Source organism: Emys orbicularis, chromosome 1 (assembly GCF_028017835.1).
Source record: "Emys orbicularis isolate rEmyOrb1 chromosome 1, rEmyOrb1.hap1, whole genome shotgun sequence".
NCBI lineage: Eukaryota > Metazoa > Chordata > Testudines > Emydidae > Emys > Emys orbicularis.
In genome coordinates, this window is record NC_088683.1 from 87,893,930 (window position 1) to 87,911,131 (window position 17,202).

A 17,202-nucleotide genomic window follows, 5' to 3' on the forward strand; every position below is an offset into this window, starting at 1 on the left:
AAGTGGCATGAAGAAACTACATACCAGCCAAGAGTCTGAACTACAGTGGCAAGTGTAGTGTTTCTACTTAATATAATTAGGGTAGCAGCCTTTCTGTGAGGAGCTTAGTATTATACGTGGAATACTCTTTATAGTCTTTTATAAAAAAAAGAGGCTACAAGATTATAAAACTCATGTAATTAACCTGACCAAGACATTACTGTAATCCTTGAATAGTAAGGTTAATAGTTATTTTGAATATGTCATCATATAAATAAGTTGTGTTTTGCAGGACTTTGTTTTTTCCATAAAACTTTATATATGCTTTGTAGTATACCTGCGACTAACTTCAACAAGCAGTGCAATTTTTGTGTTAACAAAATGTTACTCAAGAACCTTTTAATACCTACTAGCAAGAGGGATACAGGAATATCTCAATAATGGTATGTATATTTGGGGCTCACCAAAGAATGTCATGTGAGGTCTTAAATGAAAGCTGGGGTCATCAATATCATTGTGAAATGTATGTACGGATACTATGTAAGGAGTTACGTATATATACTGAAAATATGTATTTCAAGTCTATATCAAGGCATTAGTCACCAACTGAAAAGAAAAACAGATTTTCCTTCAGACAGGCGATAAGAAATGTATCTCTGTTGGCATGCAAATTAAGCATTTCAAAGTAACTCAGTGAATGCCCATTCATACACAAAGTCAAATGTTAAAGAGATGTGAAGTCAACAGGGAAGCAGCACACAGGAAAAACAACGCCTGGGTGGTTATCCTGTCCCTGAGTACAGACAATGATCTTAGGAGTGTATGTAGGAGGTATGTATGTCCTGCACCTGGGAAGGAAATGGACAACATATTTACATTAATGAAAATGGGATCTCAGACAAGCTCAGTTGAAAACACTGCAAAAGACTTTGACTTCTTTAGATAGGAGGTTAACCTGATAGTTAAATTTAAATCTCTAGAAAGCATGTTATGATTTTGTTTACATATAACCATTTTTTCTAGTATTCTTACTCATTATCTCCTAAATCTCTAAGACTTTGATAATAAACTTATTCTCGATTTCACTATAAATATATCTCAGTGCTGTGGTATTAAGCAAAGTGCTGGTCCTGAACTGGTATGTATACTGTTCCTCTGGGGACAGCCCACCTGTATATCTGAGAGTAGTCAGTGTCAGCAGCTGCATATCACGGGGAACACTGCAAAGGAATTCAGGGACTGAACTGCATCTATTGTTAACCTACAAGTCAAAGTAAGGGCTGGCATAACCCAGAAGAGAGTACTTAAGTATCTAAATAGGCTGGTGGTAAGAGGAAGCTGACACTCCACTAAGCACAAGGAGGACTCCCTGACACACTGGTGGCAAGGGGTAGTGAGATTCATAGATTTTAGGGCTGGAAGGGACCTCGAGAGGTCATCAAGTCCAGTCCCCTGCCCTCATGGCAGGACCAAATACTGTCTAGACCATCCCTGATAGACATTTATCTAACCTACTCTTAAATATCTCCAGAGATGGAGATTCCACAACCTCCCTAGGCAATTTATTCCAGTGTTTAACCACCCTGACAGTTAGGAACTTTTTCCTAATGTCCAACAAGTCCGGGTAGGTGAAGAACCATCACACCATGCAAACACGAGGAAGAAGGTGACTAAGGTATGTAAGAAGACACTGCATTCAAGTGTTATCGACTTGTTTCCCAAGACAGATAAGACATGGGTAACCACATTTAAGATTTCCCAACAGTGCCCCAGTAATGTGTCTTTGCAAAGAGCAGGAAGAACTCTATTAGGTTTTAGAGGTTAATTTATATTCAAGGTTCGATCAATTCTTCACCTTTCTAATAAGACTGCGAAAAAAGGTGGCAACTGATGCTGTGGTTTCTGAAATGTAGACTCTTGCCTACTTATAACTGCTTTATTTCACATAGGCTATCAAATGGAGAAAAAAAATTGCTAGTCATTGTCAACTTAGTCCAAATTCATGCAAATATCCTACAGGCAAGGAATATGTCCACATCACCAATCACCTCTATCATCCAGTCATCTTAAGATACTATCTTTGGAGAATGGCTCTGAAGACTGTTGGTATCAGACTCTACTTTGGAAAAACAAGTAAGGGCCCTGTTGAGTAAGAGCCCAACCCTGGCATATATTATATGTATTTGTTTTGGGCTACCATCTAATTTACTTCTTTTCTTCCTAGATGGAGGAGGAAATCCCATTCCCTGCTGACAGAAGAGGTAGCAGAAGGCAGCAATTAGTGATGATATAGTAAGACAGGCCCTTGCTTCCAAAAGCAGCAACTTAACATAATCTGGAAGTTAAAGCAAAGAAAATTGCTCTTTGAGAATCACCACCTCCATTCTCCTATTCACCAAGAGGAATACAAACAGGGCAATAGCAATAAGGTGAGGAACGCATCCACATCCCTGTACCCAATAAAGAGAAGAAACAACAAGGAGGAGCAACACCTTCCCAAGTAAGCAGCCCCATCTCTCCCTTTTATTGGTTAGATTTTTTACACTATGGGACGCAGGATAATTGGACAGGTTCTGTAACTCTACAATTTGACAAGGGAGGGGTGGGGGGGGGGTTATAGGGTTGTCAACTCCCTCAATTTTATTACCAATCTTGCAATATTTGGAGCTTTTCTTAAAGCCCCAATTCTTGAAGCCTTATAATTATGTGAAAATTGCAGCTTATGTGGGAGGGGTAAAAAAGTAAATTTTCTCTGAACTCATAATGGTCTGAAGGTTTGAAAATTTGAGTCCCAAAGGCTCAAAAACCAGAAGACATAAGAACCACCCAAAATTTATTTGTAAAAGTCTCATGATTTTTAAGCCCCTCATTATTTGGGGAGGCTAACTCATGGGTTCTGAACTGCTAGAACTGGCAATACTGCCTCCTCTATGCTTGGATTTACATACTCAAGATATATAAGGTTAAATATTTTCACTGCAGGAGAGAGCAAATAGAATATTATGAGAATTAAAAATATGCGTGGAAGAGAAATCCTAGGTTTCACATCACCAAGATTTACCAATTTTTCTGTCTCAAGAAAGGAAGGGGTCCAAATTTAAAATATTATGTTGCTCTCCTCCTGAGAGAGGTTTAAGCTTTTCTTGTCTAGTTTCATCATCAAAGTGTCAGCAAATGAGATTGTAAATTAGGGTTGCCAACTTTCTACCCGCACAAAATCGAACACCCTTGCCTTGCCCCCTGCCCCACCCCTCCTCACTCCATCCTCTCCCACCCCCGTCACTCGCTCTCCCCACCCTCACTCACTCATTTTCACCGGACTGGCTCAGAGGGCTGGGGGTACAGGTTCTGTGGTGGGGCCAGAAAAGAGGAGTTCAGAGTGCAGGAGGAGGCTCCGGGCTGAGGCAGTGGGTTGGAATGCGAGAGGGGGTGAGGGCTCTGGCTGGGGTGTGGGCTCTGGGGTAGGGCTGGGGATGAGGGGTTTGGGGTGCAGGAGGGGGATCAGGGCTATGGGCTGGGATCGAGGGGTTCGGAGGGTGGGAGGGGGATCAGGGCTGGGGCAAGGGGTTGGGGCGCAGGCTCCAGGCAGCGCTTACTTCAAGCACCTCCCAGAAGCAGCAGCATGTCCCCTCTCCGGTTCTTACACAGAGGTGCAGCCAGGCAGCTCTGCACGCTGCCCTGTCCGCAGGCGCCGCCCCCGCAGTGCCCATTGGCCGTAGCTCCTGGCCAATGGGAGCTGCGGGGGCAGCGCTTGGGGCAGGGGCAGCGTGCAGAGCCCCCTGGCTGTCACTACGCATAGGAGATGGAGAGGAGACATGTCGGCTGCTTCCTGGGAGCCATGCAGCACGAAGGCTAGCAGGAAGCCTGCCAGCCCCGCTGCACGGCACCGCCAACCGGTCAGTCAACGGCTCGGTCAGCAGTGCTGACTGGAGCTGCCAGGATTCCTTTTTGACTGGGTATTCCGGTCGAAAACTGGACACCTGGTCACTCTATTGTAAATTCCTGTGGTCCAATGTTCCCCACTAGGAATAAAGAACTAAATAATGTATTTATATAATTGCACTAAACAGTTCAATATTTATGAAACTTTAATATTACTGAAATTTATTTTTAGAAAAGCAGATTATGATTTGACAGCATTACTTAAAAACAGTCCAATATTTCCAAATACTCAGCAATACTATTTGTTCCACAATTTTTACAGAATTAATAATATGTTCATTTTATGATTTGATTATTAGAGTAGTCATTTCAAAAGTCAAGATGTTTTAATGCTGCACTGCCCTAATTCTCACTAAGTCCAAATCATGGTAATAAAGGACAAAATGGAAGATAAAGGCTGTTATAAATTAGACTCTTGACATAATTTATCTGATAATTTAATATATTATATTAATATAATTTGTCTCCAGGGAAATTATTTCACCGCATGTGGAAAATTATTTTATGTGAATAATCTAATTTTAATCATCAAGTAAAATAAGAGCTGCCCCTCCCATCTAAATATGGCACAGATTTTGCAAAATATTACTCAGAGCACTTCACTTATTAAGGGATCTGTCCAGCTGAAAATGTGTGCCTTCTGGAGCACATATGCTCTATGAACAGCAGGCCAACCTATTAAGGAGGGATGTCAGCTAGCTGCCTATGGTAGAGAGCTGTAGAGGAAACAGTGGGGAGGAGACCACCAGACTGCTTATAAAAAAAAAGAGTGTTCTGCCTTCCATGTCCTGCTATCGTGGACATTACTTAAGCCATAGTGCTGAGGTAATTACACTGCACAAGCTACAACTGGGAAGAGGACAAGTAACCTAAGAAAGGGGAGGGGAATTCTACCCTCATGTTGCAGTTCTACAGCATGAATCCCTTTAATGAGGTAGGTGCTCCCTGGAATAACTCTTTCTCCACTCCATTCTTATGACCAGTGTTTTGGGGAATGAGGGGGGAAAAACAGCATTATGTATGTGTGACGTTCTGTACCTCGGGGGAACACTCTGCACCCCATGTTTATCCTTATGATTGTATGGTATCCGATGCAAAGTTAGTCATGTCGTGTGTCTTTGGAAGGCTCATGATGCACTGAGCATTTTTGTTATAGTAATGTTATAGGTTGTAATTTCATGTATATAGTTATGAGGCTGAGATGTGTCCTCATGGCTTAAAGCAAGCCCAGGCAAAAACTCTCCAAGAGCAGAGGGGCAGTTCATACCTCATCAGGACATGTATGGGACAAACCCAGCCCAGCCTCACAGGAACAAAGGACACTGGCCTAGGCAGCAACAAAGGTTCTGTTGGACTCTCAAGTGAGTCACCCCCCTCTTCCTTTGGTCAGTTTAGGACTGCGATGAGGTAATGCTCCCCTGACTCTGAAAGGGGGGGAGGGCAAAGCCAAGAGGGAAGAAAGAACATGATAAAAGGGAGAGACGTTTGCCAGGCTCTTCCTCTCTCTTCCACCTCCATCTACAGACAACACCACCAAGCGACTGAAGCTCTGATCAAAGGGGAGAGCCTGGCTGAAGGACAACCAGCCAGCCTGTGGTGAGAAGCATCTAAGTTTGTAAGGGCACTGGAAGTGTTAAGATCAGCTTAGAATGCGTTTTACTTTTATGTCATTTGACCACAACCAACTTATTGTGCTTTGACTTATAATCTATCTTTCATAGTTAATTAATTTGTTTATTCTACCTGAAGCAGTGCGTTTGGTTTGAAGCGTGTCAGAGGCCTGGTCCACACTACCCCCCCTCTTCGGACTAAGGTACGCAAATTCAGCTACGTTAATAACGTAGCTGAATTCGAAGTACCTTAGTCCGAACTTACCGCGGGTCCAGACGCTGCAGGTAGGCTCCCCCGTCGATGCCGCGTACTCCTCTCGCCGAGCTGGAGTACCGGCGTCGACGGCGAGCACTTCCGGGATCGATCCGGGATCGATTTATCGTGTCTAGACAAGACGCGATAAATCGATCCCAGAACATCGATTGCCTGCCGTCGGACCCGGAGGTAAGTGTAGACGTACCCAGAGATTCCCCTTGGGATAACAAGCCTGGTACATATCAATTTCTTTGTTAAATTGACAAACTAATATAAGCTTGCAGCGTCCAGAGGGCATAACTGGACACTGCAAGACGGAGGTTCCTAGGGTTGTGTCTGAGACCAGAGATATTGGCTAGTGTCATTCAGTTGCACAATCCAAGGAGCAGCATACATGACAGAGGCTGTGCATGAACAGCCCAGGAGTGGGGGTTCTCACAGCAGAGCAGGGTAAGGCTGGCTTCCAGAATCAAGGATTGGAGTGACCTAGCAGATCACTGGTCCGGGTAACACCAGGGGAACGTCACAGTATGGCCACTTGCTAATTTACTTCTCTGCACCTTTCCTTTTATTTATTGTAAATTTCATGTACAATGGCCACTTTCAGACAGTTTTCACTGGTTGGCAAAACAGAGCAAAATGCATTCCTCTAACTATAGCCAATATAATTTTCTTGCCCATAGAGCCAAGAAATGTTCAATTTGGGTACTCCTTACTTCAAAAGAACTAATCGTTTCTGAAGTTGATTCAGCTCCAAAAATCAGTGTGGGACTGAGAAATACAAATCTATTATGACTTGGTACAAAAAGATTTGCCAGTGCCACCAGGGCTGGCTTATAAATGAGTTTTCCCATTGACTTGCAGAAAAAGGAAGGGAGCGGGGAGGGAGGGGAACCACACTGCCAGGCACAAATCTTCAGTCCAAGAACACTGTTTAGCAGACTTGCTCTAAAAGACAGAGCCTTGACTAAACAAGTTAAATCAACCCTTTCAATTTTCAGTAATCATGCTGCAAATCATACTGCATACTAAGCAGTGAACTGAAAAATATTACACTCTACTAGATTAAAACCATCATCTACAGAAGAATGTATATAAAGGGGACAGATCGTTATACTGGACCCATAAGAACACTGATTTTTTAAAGAAACAAAGAATTATTTCAATCTCATTTACTAAAGTGATCAGATGTGATTATTTTAATTTCACAGATGGACACCCTACACATCTTTAATGTCAAAAGTGAGGCCAAAACTATACCATACCACAGCACATTAATTTTTTTCATGCACTGTCTCTCTCTGTGCCTTCATCAGCAAGAGAATATTTAGCTTTCTAAGCCTCATTTCAATAGCAGACATGTACGTTTAATTAAGGAAATATTTATCTCATATCCTAAAAAGGTATTTTATACCCCTATTGTTATATAGAAGGTCAGTGATTTCTCAAATATTTTTGCACATGAAACAAAAATAATCAAATTATGCTCTATAACAGTAAAGAAAAAATTATAAAAGTACATTTTTGAGTTTCTAACTTTTTTGGATTAAGTTATTGGCAGAATTAAATGTCTGACAGATAAAGGAGTTAATGAAGAAGGGATGCACAACATATTATATTAGCAAAATAAAAAAAATCAATTCTTACTTTTTCACCTACTCCACTTTATAGTCCTTAGCTAGTTGCCTCACTTGCAGATTTTTAACAAAAAATAAAGGTTGTTTCTGAAAACCCAACAGATGTTTTTAAATCCAAACATGCTGCCTACACTGATTTACTTACATCTATGAAAGTACTTTCAATATCCCCAAGCTATTTTGTTATTTCACTAACCCATCCCAGATATTAGAAGCTTACTGTCTCAAAACACTGCAACAAAAATGTTACAGACTAGACCTGATGAATTTTAAATGTGCAAATTTGATATTCAAAAAATAAAAGCGGAAATATATTTTCCTCTCTGCATAAATTAAAGCACAATTTCAAATATTGTGCAATACATTCATTTTAAAAAATTCTACTAGAATATTAATACTGTGAATATTTTGAGAGAAAATGACTAGATTTGTTAAATATATTTTAAATATCTAGATTACACAAGTAATACTACACCAATTTAAATATTTATATTACACTTCTGGTTTAATTCTAACAAAATCTTTGGATTGGAAATTTCTATAATCAGAAGATTCTTTATTCACACAGCAGATTTATTATTTCAAAAAGCAAGCAATCCAAATGCAGCCTTTGGTGCAGACAGCATTAATGAGGAGACACTGCTGACGACAGCAGTTAGGTCTTTAGGAGATTGGCTTCCCCTCTCAAGTGCTGCCAGAAGATTCTGTGTAATGAGCAGTGAAAATACTGAATAAAGTATTTATGATTTACACAGCATAAATCATGGGCTGATATTCTGGTCATGCACTCATAACATGCCCAATGTGCATTAACTAAGCATGAAGAAGTGTGCCGTGCAAATAATTGCAGAAATAGCTTAGAGAATGAGCTCTTGCATGTGGTAAAAAATGCAAAATTACATTTCTTTACCTTTTATTTGTTATATATAAGCTTTGCTGTGCTATAAAATTGCTATTCAATATATCTGATTATTACTCTAAGGAAATAAGCATCTGAAAGTTTTTATACATCTTCAGTGTAAATCACACTCCGAAACTTTATTTCAGCACTCCAGAAGCTTAGTCAAAAATTGAAAAACAGATTGCACATTTATTAAAAGTAATGTTTATGTATCTGTGTTTAGCTGTGGGAAAAAATTGAAATTAAAGTCGATTATATTGATTATATGCGATTATATTGATAAATAACATGCTTTCTAAATACCTCCAATTTTCCCCTAAAGTCAAACAACATCTATCCATCCATTCATCCATTTTAAGTATTTTTAAAGGCACTTAATTGTCTGTGTATTTAATACTAAATGCATTCTATTTAATATAGATCAGTCTCATATGTTTGATCTAACTTAAGGTTAGACTGGCTAACAAACAATTGTAACAACAGGTTAAAAATGTGTTTGTCATCCCAATGACAAGTTCATCTGAAATGTATGTCTGGCAGACATTTAATTACAGTTATTTATTCTATGAGGGCAAGTTTCCTACATTTTCAAAACTATGTCACCAGGTGACAAGAGAAATGATGTAGATGGAGGAAATGTATAAAAAGTTCACCTTCGTGCTTTATTTTAAAAAAATGTGGTTCAGATGACAAATGTTTCCTTTTTAAATTGCTTATTTTCAATGCTGTTAAAAGCATACATAGGTGGAATTCCAAGTGTCATCCCCAAAAGAGAAAACAGACCTATTGTGTATACCTTAAGTTGTACTCTAGGAAAGGATGAAAGCTTATGGGTGTTAGATATAAACTTAAATACTATTTAAATAGTGTGTGTATCTAAAGTAACCCCAAACGACAGGTAAATTACAAATTCTGAAGACTACTTCTACTTGTGTTCTGTACACAGTACAGTATGAGCTGTAAAGGTTGGATCTTTGGGTACATCTACACTGCAGCCAGGGTGTATATCTACACTGCAGCCAGTGATTTGCAGTTTGTGCAGACATACCCATGCAAGCTGTACTCTAGCTAGCTCACTAAAAATTGCAGTGAGGACGCGATGGTGTGGGCTTCAGGGTGGGCTGCATAAGATCACCTGAGCCCTTTGGGTATGCACTCTCTTGTGCAGCCTGCACTGAAGCCCATGGCACAACGTCCTCACTGCAATTTTTAGCAAACTAGCTAAAGTCAGAACAGGAGAAAAAATATAAATGTATAACAGTAAATAAGCCAACAACTTTTGAAAACAACACTACAGCACAGTGGTGTATGGCATTTGACAAACGGACAATTTAGCTCCAATTCAGTTTCCGTAATTATATTATTTCTGAGGATACAAAATTTGGGCTGAGAAAGTTGAATAGCAGCACCTGGTATCAAATGTTTCTAACCTTATTAAATCTTTAGAATCCTATAGTATTGCACAACTTCGACAAATTTCACTGAAATAATCACTTTGGCCCACTGAACTGAAGGACATTGTGCATTCTTTGTGAAATGCATTATGGCCACATACCATGAATAAATGTTTGATTATGAAAAGCCACTGATGAAACAAAAAAGCAGGACAATTAACTTGGCTCTCAACTGAATTTAATTTTAGTAGACTTGACATGTCAAAGGTTACAACACTAAGTATTAAAGATAGGAAGAACCATAATACATAGAGTTCAATCAAAAAACGTCACAGGATTTACACACAATATTCTCTCCTTTTCTTTTTCTGAGGTTCTCTATATTAAATACCATTTTTGTCATATTACTTGATACAGCTGTTAATTTACTTTACACTCATAAAACTTGTCTACATTGCTTTTAGTTATCCCCTTCCATTATTACAAATGTCATATACAATGGAATAAAACAAAGGAAATCATTTTTCTATAAGATTATTTGATTAAATATTGTCAACAACTGCCTCATAATTCTGGTATACAAATATGTAGTTTAAATGCAAGGCAGTGTGCTATGTCGTCCCCTCAGAGTCTAACAGGGCACAAACATCCTGTTAAATCTCCTCAGTGGTTCAGGAGCCAAATAAGCAATCAACATTAAATCACAATGTGTTTTAATATCATGTGCTGGAAAGAGCCACAGGAAACACATTCAAGAACCACTTGCAGCTTGTGAGCCTCAATCTGAGTATCACTGTGCTAAGAGAATGTATTCAAACAGAATCATCTACATAATACCATCACTGCTATGTTTTGGTTTAAATTGTTATTTACACCCACACTAAAAGTAAGTATTTCTACTTTTACTGATAACACCATAGAAAATAATGATTTCAAAGGGTTTGTTTCATTGTTTTATAATGTGGATTTTGAGGTTTTAAATCCAACAAGATTATAAAAATCAGTTTAAAAAAGTCCATGTGGAATTCTTTTTCCTGTGTTGTTGGTGGGAGGGTATCTGTGTATCAGTGCGCTGTTCAGTGTTATCTTGAAAGTATTCTTGGAGTCGGAGGCGGCGAAAGTAGGCTTCCAGATCACCGCAGAACTGTATCATGTTCGTGGGGGTGCTGGGGCAAAAAGAGGGTCCCCGAGATAGGACAGACTCTTCTGCTGGGTTGAGTGTGTAGCTGGATAAATTGACGATATTGCTGGGTGAGTTAGGGGTACCCCTGTTGTGGCCCCGTGTGGCAGGTAGGATTTTAGACAGCTTACGGTCCTTTTTCCTTTGTAGAGAGGTGACGTGTGTAATGTAGATCTCCTGTCTTATTTTAGTAAAGTTCATTTGTGTGGAGGGTTGGTTATTTATGAAAGTCTCCAGGTTGGAGAGCTCTTTCTTGATGTTTTTCTGTTTGCTGTATAGGATGCTGATCAGGTGATTCCTCAGTTTCTTTGATAGTGTATGGCATAATCTCTCACTGTGGTCTGTGCAGTATGCAGATGTAAAGGTAGCCATCTTACAGCAAAAAAACTTCAGTACCAGACTCCAAAGAGAAACTGCTGAGCTCCAGTTCATTTGCAAATTTGACACCATCAGATCAGGATTAAACAAAGACTGTGAATGGCTATCCAACTACAGAAGCAGTTTCTCCTCCCTTGGTGTTCACACCTCAACTGCTAGCAGAGCACCTCACCCCCCCTGATTGAACTAACCTCGTTATCTCCATAGTGATTTATACCTGCCTCTGGAAATTTCCATTACTTGCATCTGAAGAAGTGAGGTTCTTACCCACGAAAGCTTATGCTCCCAATACTTCTGTTAGTCTTAAAGGTGCCACAGGACCCTCTGTTGCTTTTTACAGATATTCTTGTGGTTTTTTCCTACTGTATGTTCCTCCTAGATATACCTGCTTTGGACTTCAATACCACCAAATTCTTTGAAGTGCATAATTTTTTTTAAATAGGAAAATGTGATGATAAAACCATTTTTAAAATGGCAGATAGATTGAAGGGCCAAGTATAGTACCTAAAATTACTTTAAACTCATTTTTTACTGACTAGATTTCAAATTCTTGATTCCTTCTAGCAAAAGTTGGATTGATATCTTCTAAACAAATATTTAAACAATAATGCATCTCACAACGAGTAATATCCCAACATAAAAGTCCAAATTACACACACACAAGAGAGATTTAAACACAATATTATAACAAATATCAGAGGTTTCATTTAATTTTTGCATGGTGGTAAACCCTCTTCACAGCATTTGTTGAAATAGAGGAAGGGAAATCCCAGTTTCAAGGAAACGGATTTTGCATTATTGTCAGGAAGACTGACTAGATATTCAAACTCCTAATCAGTGATACAAAATATGTACCAGAAGCATAAGAAAAATCACATTGGCCCCAGTCTTGCAACCGACTGCAAAAAGGGTGCTCCCACACACAATCAACTACAGCATCAGGACCTATGTGAGGTGCGCGCTCATTCCTAAATTCACTTAACACAGTAAAGGCCACCACCGACTTCAACAGGAACTGGATTGGGCTCTATATAATCATTCTACTGCATCCCACACTTGGGAGCTTAAGTAAGATACAGCAGGTAAAAACTGCCATGTTCCGTATACAGCTGGCTAAAATGCCACGTCCTACCCTAACAGACTGTGATTAGGTCATAGTAATGCATATATCTGTGAAATCTAAATTTGATTACTTCAATTCATAATGCATGAGAATGAAGCTGCCAAGATTCAAAAAGACCCAGTTGGTTCAGAATGCAGCAGCACACCTATTCAGTAACAAGCTGGCAAAAAACACTTCACCCCTACGCTCTTCTCTCTGTATCAACTCCCCAGAAAATACAAAATCAAATTCAAGTTTTTGTTCCCAGTAATAAAAGCTCTCTATCTATTTGGATGGGTTAATTGAGGAACCACCTCCACCTAAGTGGTCATGAATATCTATGATAGCTATGCTCCACTCAAGCATTGACCACAAGAAGTGAGACTCGTGCATACAGGGAACAGAGCTAAGAAGCTATGAAGATATCAGAAGGATCACAAACCTCACCACCTTCAGAAACAAAATGAAATACTCACTTATATAGTTTCCTGGCAAAAATATTAAAAAGACCTCTACACTGGAAAGAGGAAGGGAGAGAAAATTAAAATATGAGATACTTACTTTAAAAAAACCTAATAAACTGGTAAGGCAGATAACCTGGCAATTATAATAAATTCACTTCAAGGACACTTAAAAAAATTCCACAATCTTGTATTCACTTCAAATCTCTGAAGAAAAAAAATAATTTATACTACATACACTACCTTAAGGTGGGGTTCTACTCACAAATGTGACTATGTAACAATGGAATTTTCTTAGTTAACAGTTTTCCTTCCTGTGCCTAGTCACAACCATAAGTGCTTTGTTAGTGACAAAGGTTTCTAACCCTGTATCCCACAGCCCTGCAAAGCCATAGCACAGAGAGAATACATTTGATTCCATTCCTTTGTCAACAGAACTACTTATTAAGTTTATTTTTCGAAGTTTTTTGAAGTAGGGCCAGTTACATCTGTGCAACCACTTTGATGACATTAAGGTTGCACAAATACCGCTTAGGCCTGGTCTACACTTCAAAGTGTTACCAGTATAACTATTTTGGCTACGGGGTGATTTTTATTTTAAACTAAAGTAGTTACAACAGTAAAAGCCTTAGCATGGACAGTTATGCCAGTATAAAGGTGACATATCAGTATAGTTATTCCCCATCCCTACAGGAATAAAGTATCTGCATCTACCTTAGGGAGGTAATACCGCTTTAACTATACAACTTTCTGGGGTAGACAAGACCTAAGGGCCAAATCTGGATTGCACAATTTCTCTTACTGAAGATGATGCACAATAAGAACTAAGATGGGCTCCCAGAGTCAGTCAGTTTCCAGAACTGGCATTTAGAAAAACCATCTTTTTACTTGTACATATTTGATCCAGAGCCATTATGACACAAACATGGCACACCATGGCATTTCCAATAATTTCTCAGAGTACAGCTGACTTTTTTTAACCCTCTTACACCAAGACTATCAAAAGCAATTACTGATTGTTACCTTCATTATTACCTTCACTTCGAAAGGTAACATCCTGTAAAGAGGCCCAATTTTCAGAAAGTGCTCAGCACTCAACACCACCTTAAAATCGGATACCCTCAAGGATTTTGAAGTTGGGCACACAAAAATTGAGGCACACAAAATGACTAGTTACTTCTGAATATCTTAGACAAAATTGTTAAACATGAAAACTGACTGATGAATAAAAAGAAAGAACTTTGTTGTATCCCAAAATAATAATAAGAAAACTACTACTGAAGTAATTAAAATAAGAAGTTATATGGACCATGTAAGGCAAATTAACTCTCAAGTCCCTTTCCACCACCCAACCAAATAAAATAAAAGATAATAACTATTTGCATTTAGATTACAAAACAAAGGGGTTTCATGAAATTTGAAATAATTGTCGAGCTGTCAACACTATGGCCCCCAATGCTGCAAAGAGTCATGTACATATTTAACTCTATGCATAGTGAGTAGTCCAATTAAACGTTAGTGATAAATATCAACCTAAAATTAAGCACACACTTAAGTTTTCATAGGAATAGGGCCCATATTTTCTAAGGCTTCTAACCAGGGAGAGTAAGTCAAGATATAAGAACTGGTTTCCTAAAAACAAAATGGATAATTTGTGTTGGATTCTGCAACCTTAATTTGAAGTTACTGTGCAACAATAAAATTCATTAAAAACTGCATATTAGAAAATGGACTGACAGACTGCTCAACTAATAAAAGTTTCACATTAATATTGATACAATATTACTCTATTGATTGGGATTTTCACTCCCAGCAAAACCAATAAACTGGAATGAAGAAGAAAGATGGAAGCCCTACTGCTTAATTATTAAGGATCCAATCCTACAAATATTTACTAGATATAGTAGGGCTTACTGACAAGATTAGTCCTATTAAAATCAAGGGGATTATTCATGGTAGAAAGCACTTGCAGGAGCAGGCCTAATTAGCTGCTTCAGTAAATGAAATGCATATTTTGTTATTGTTTTACCTCATTAAATATGGATTTTAAAGCTGAGTGGCATTTCACATTTTTGAATGATGATAAAAATTTTAATATTTGTTGCTACAGCTGAAAAAAAGCAATAGATATGTGGTCCCTGTCAAATTTAAGAATAATTTAATTATTTCTAAGGGTGTAAAAGATCCAAAAATAAGAACTTTTAACCATCTATGACTGTAAATTATGACTACAAACCGTTTTACTAGTGAATTCACCTTCTGGATTAAGCCAAATATTCCTATAGACTGAGGGCCCAAATTTGTTACTATTTAAGCACAGTGCAAAACTCCCATTGATTTCAGCAGAAGCAGGATCAGAACATAAATTTTAAGAGGTCTTAAGACAATCACACTAAAAATAAATATACCACACTGTTCAAAGTATTAGAAGTGTAATAAAAACTATCACCTACTTGCTGTTGCTATTCTAACTCCATAATTTAAAAAGGAAGGCATAATCTTAACGGGCAAAATAATCTATAATTATGCTGTTTTGCCCCTGCTTAGCACAAAGAAGAAAAATAAAGTTTCACACTCAATGCCCTTTCTCAGTACCTAAATCCATATTTATTTTTGGCTTATGTATCAGACATTTTGCTTTCAGATGAGTTTCTAGACAATGTGTCAAGTTTTCTATAAACAAACAGCATTTAATTTAGACCCTTTCTTAAAAAGACTAACTGCATTCCCTGATAAACAATCCAATATTACAAGCGGCAGTTTCAAAAATACTGAGACTAGTGCAAATGGGAGCACTATAAGCTGTTTATCTTGTTTAATCATGAAGGTAAATAGCATAAGCTTTTAAATATTTGGCTTCACTGCCATAACAAATCCAGCTGGTAGACAAAGGTAACAAAATACCATGAAGAATCCTAAACTTTTAGTACTGTGTCACTGAACTTTTACTTTTAACTGTACATTATGTTTATTGGACCATAGACCTAAGAGGAGGTAATTTTCAGAAACTGGATAATTTAAAGCATTATAATTTATGTCCCATCTGAGCTTTGGATGAATCCAACACTGAAACATTTCCTACATCCCTCTCTAGGTCTGATCTTGTATTTAGAAGAAAGGAATATTACATAGTATAAGCTGTTGGTACTCCTTTGGTATATGGTCACAGTGGAAATTAAGGTTGTTTACTTTCTATTGTATTCTATTAAAGTTTTGCATCAAGAAATTTCTTTTGACCTCTTACTACCTGGTCTTCTCAGTTTCAGCTCATGTGCTTTAGCTTTTAGATATTATTAATGTTCAAAGAAAGCTTTGTGACATTCAGCTTCCTTAGTCCCCTACAGAGTTTTACACACCTCAATAATATCCCTTCTTATGCTCCAGTACTACAAAAATTAATCTCTGTGCTTAAAATTAAGCATGTGCATAAATCTTAGTAGAATTGGGGCCTTAATCTCCTCTTTCCTAATAACTATGGGCCAAATCCTCCATACCATCACAATATCTATAATTAACTTACCAGAAAATTGGTAAAAATAGAAGGCTCAAATAAAAATAAAGCTTCCAAATACAGATCTCAAGACCTACATCTTAAGTTATTCAGTTTCTTGAAAGCTGTCTAATTGGCCAAACTGGTTTCTTAGTTAATGAGTTTTCTTTGTTTGCACATGCATTTGTACATGCATGATACTTATGGCTTTTTATAGTAATTTTTATATGATCAGGTTTAAATGAGAGAAAAAACATTTTAGTAAAAAAAGGTGCAACAAGAAAATGCATCTATAATATTCTCATTTTAATCTACACATATGTAATACAGGTTTATCTTCTATCCAGAATCATTTTATCATTTATTTTTCCATCTTTCTTACATAACTAAATTATTCTGGCCATATCTTTTGCAGGATTTCATGGCAGAAGAGTGATTAATGACTGATGACATGACAAAGCTAATATCTGCCATTACATACTAAGGTCTTAATGTTGACATTTATTAGTTTCAGCAATAAAGCCAATGCAACTAAATCCTCCAAGTAAACCATGTGCAGTATATCTAAAAAGTTAAATATTCACAACACTGGTTTTACTTTTAAAATATGGAAACAAAGTATTACATCTCTACCTCGATATAACGCGACCCAATATAACACAAATTCTGATATGATGCGGTAAAGCAGTGCTCCGGGGGGGGAGCAGGGCTGCGCACTCCGGCGGATCAAAGCAAGTTCAATATAACGCGGTTTCACCTATAACGCGGTAAGATTTTTCGGCTCCCAAGGACAGCGTTATATTGAGGTAGAGGTGTATAAGAGGCTAATATTTCAGGCTCGTGGCCAAAACTGTTGCCATCTGACAACTGCT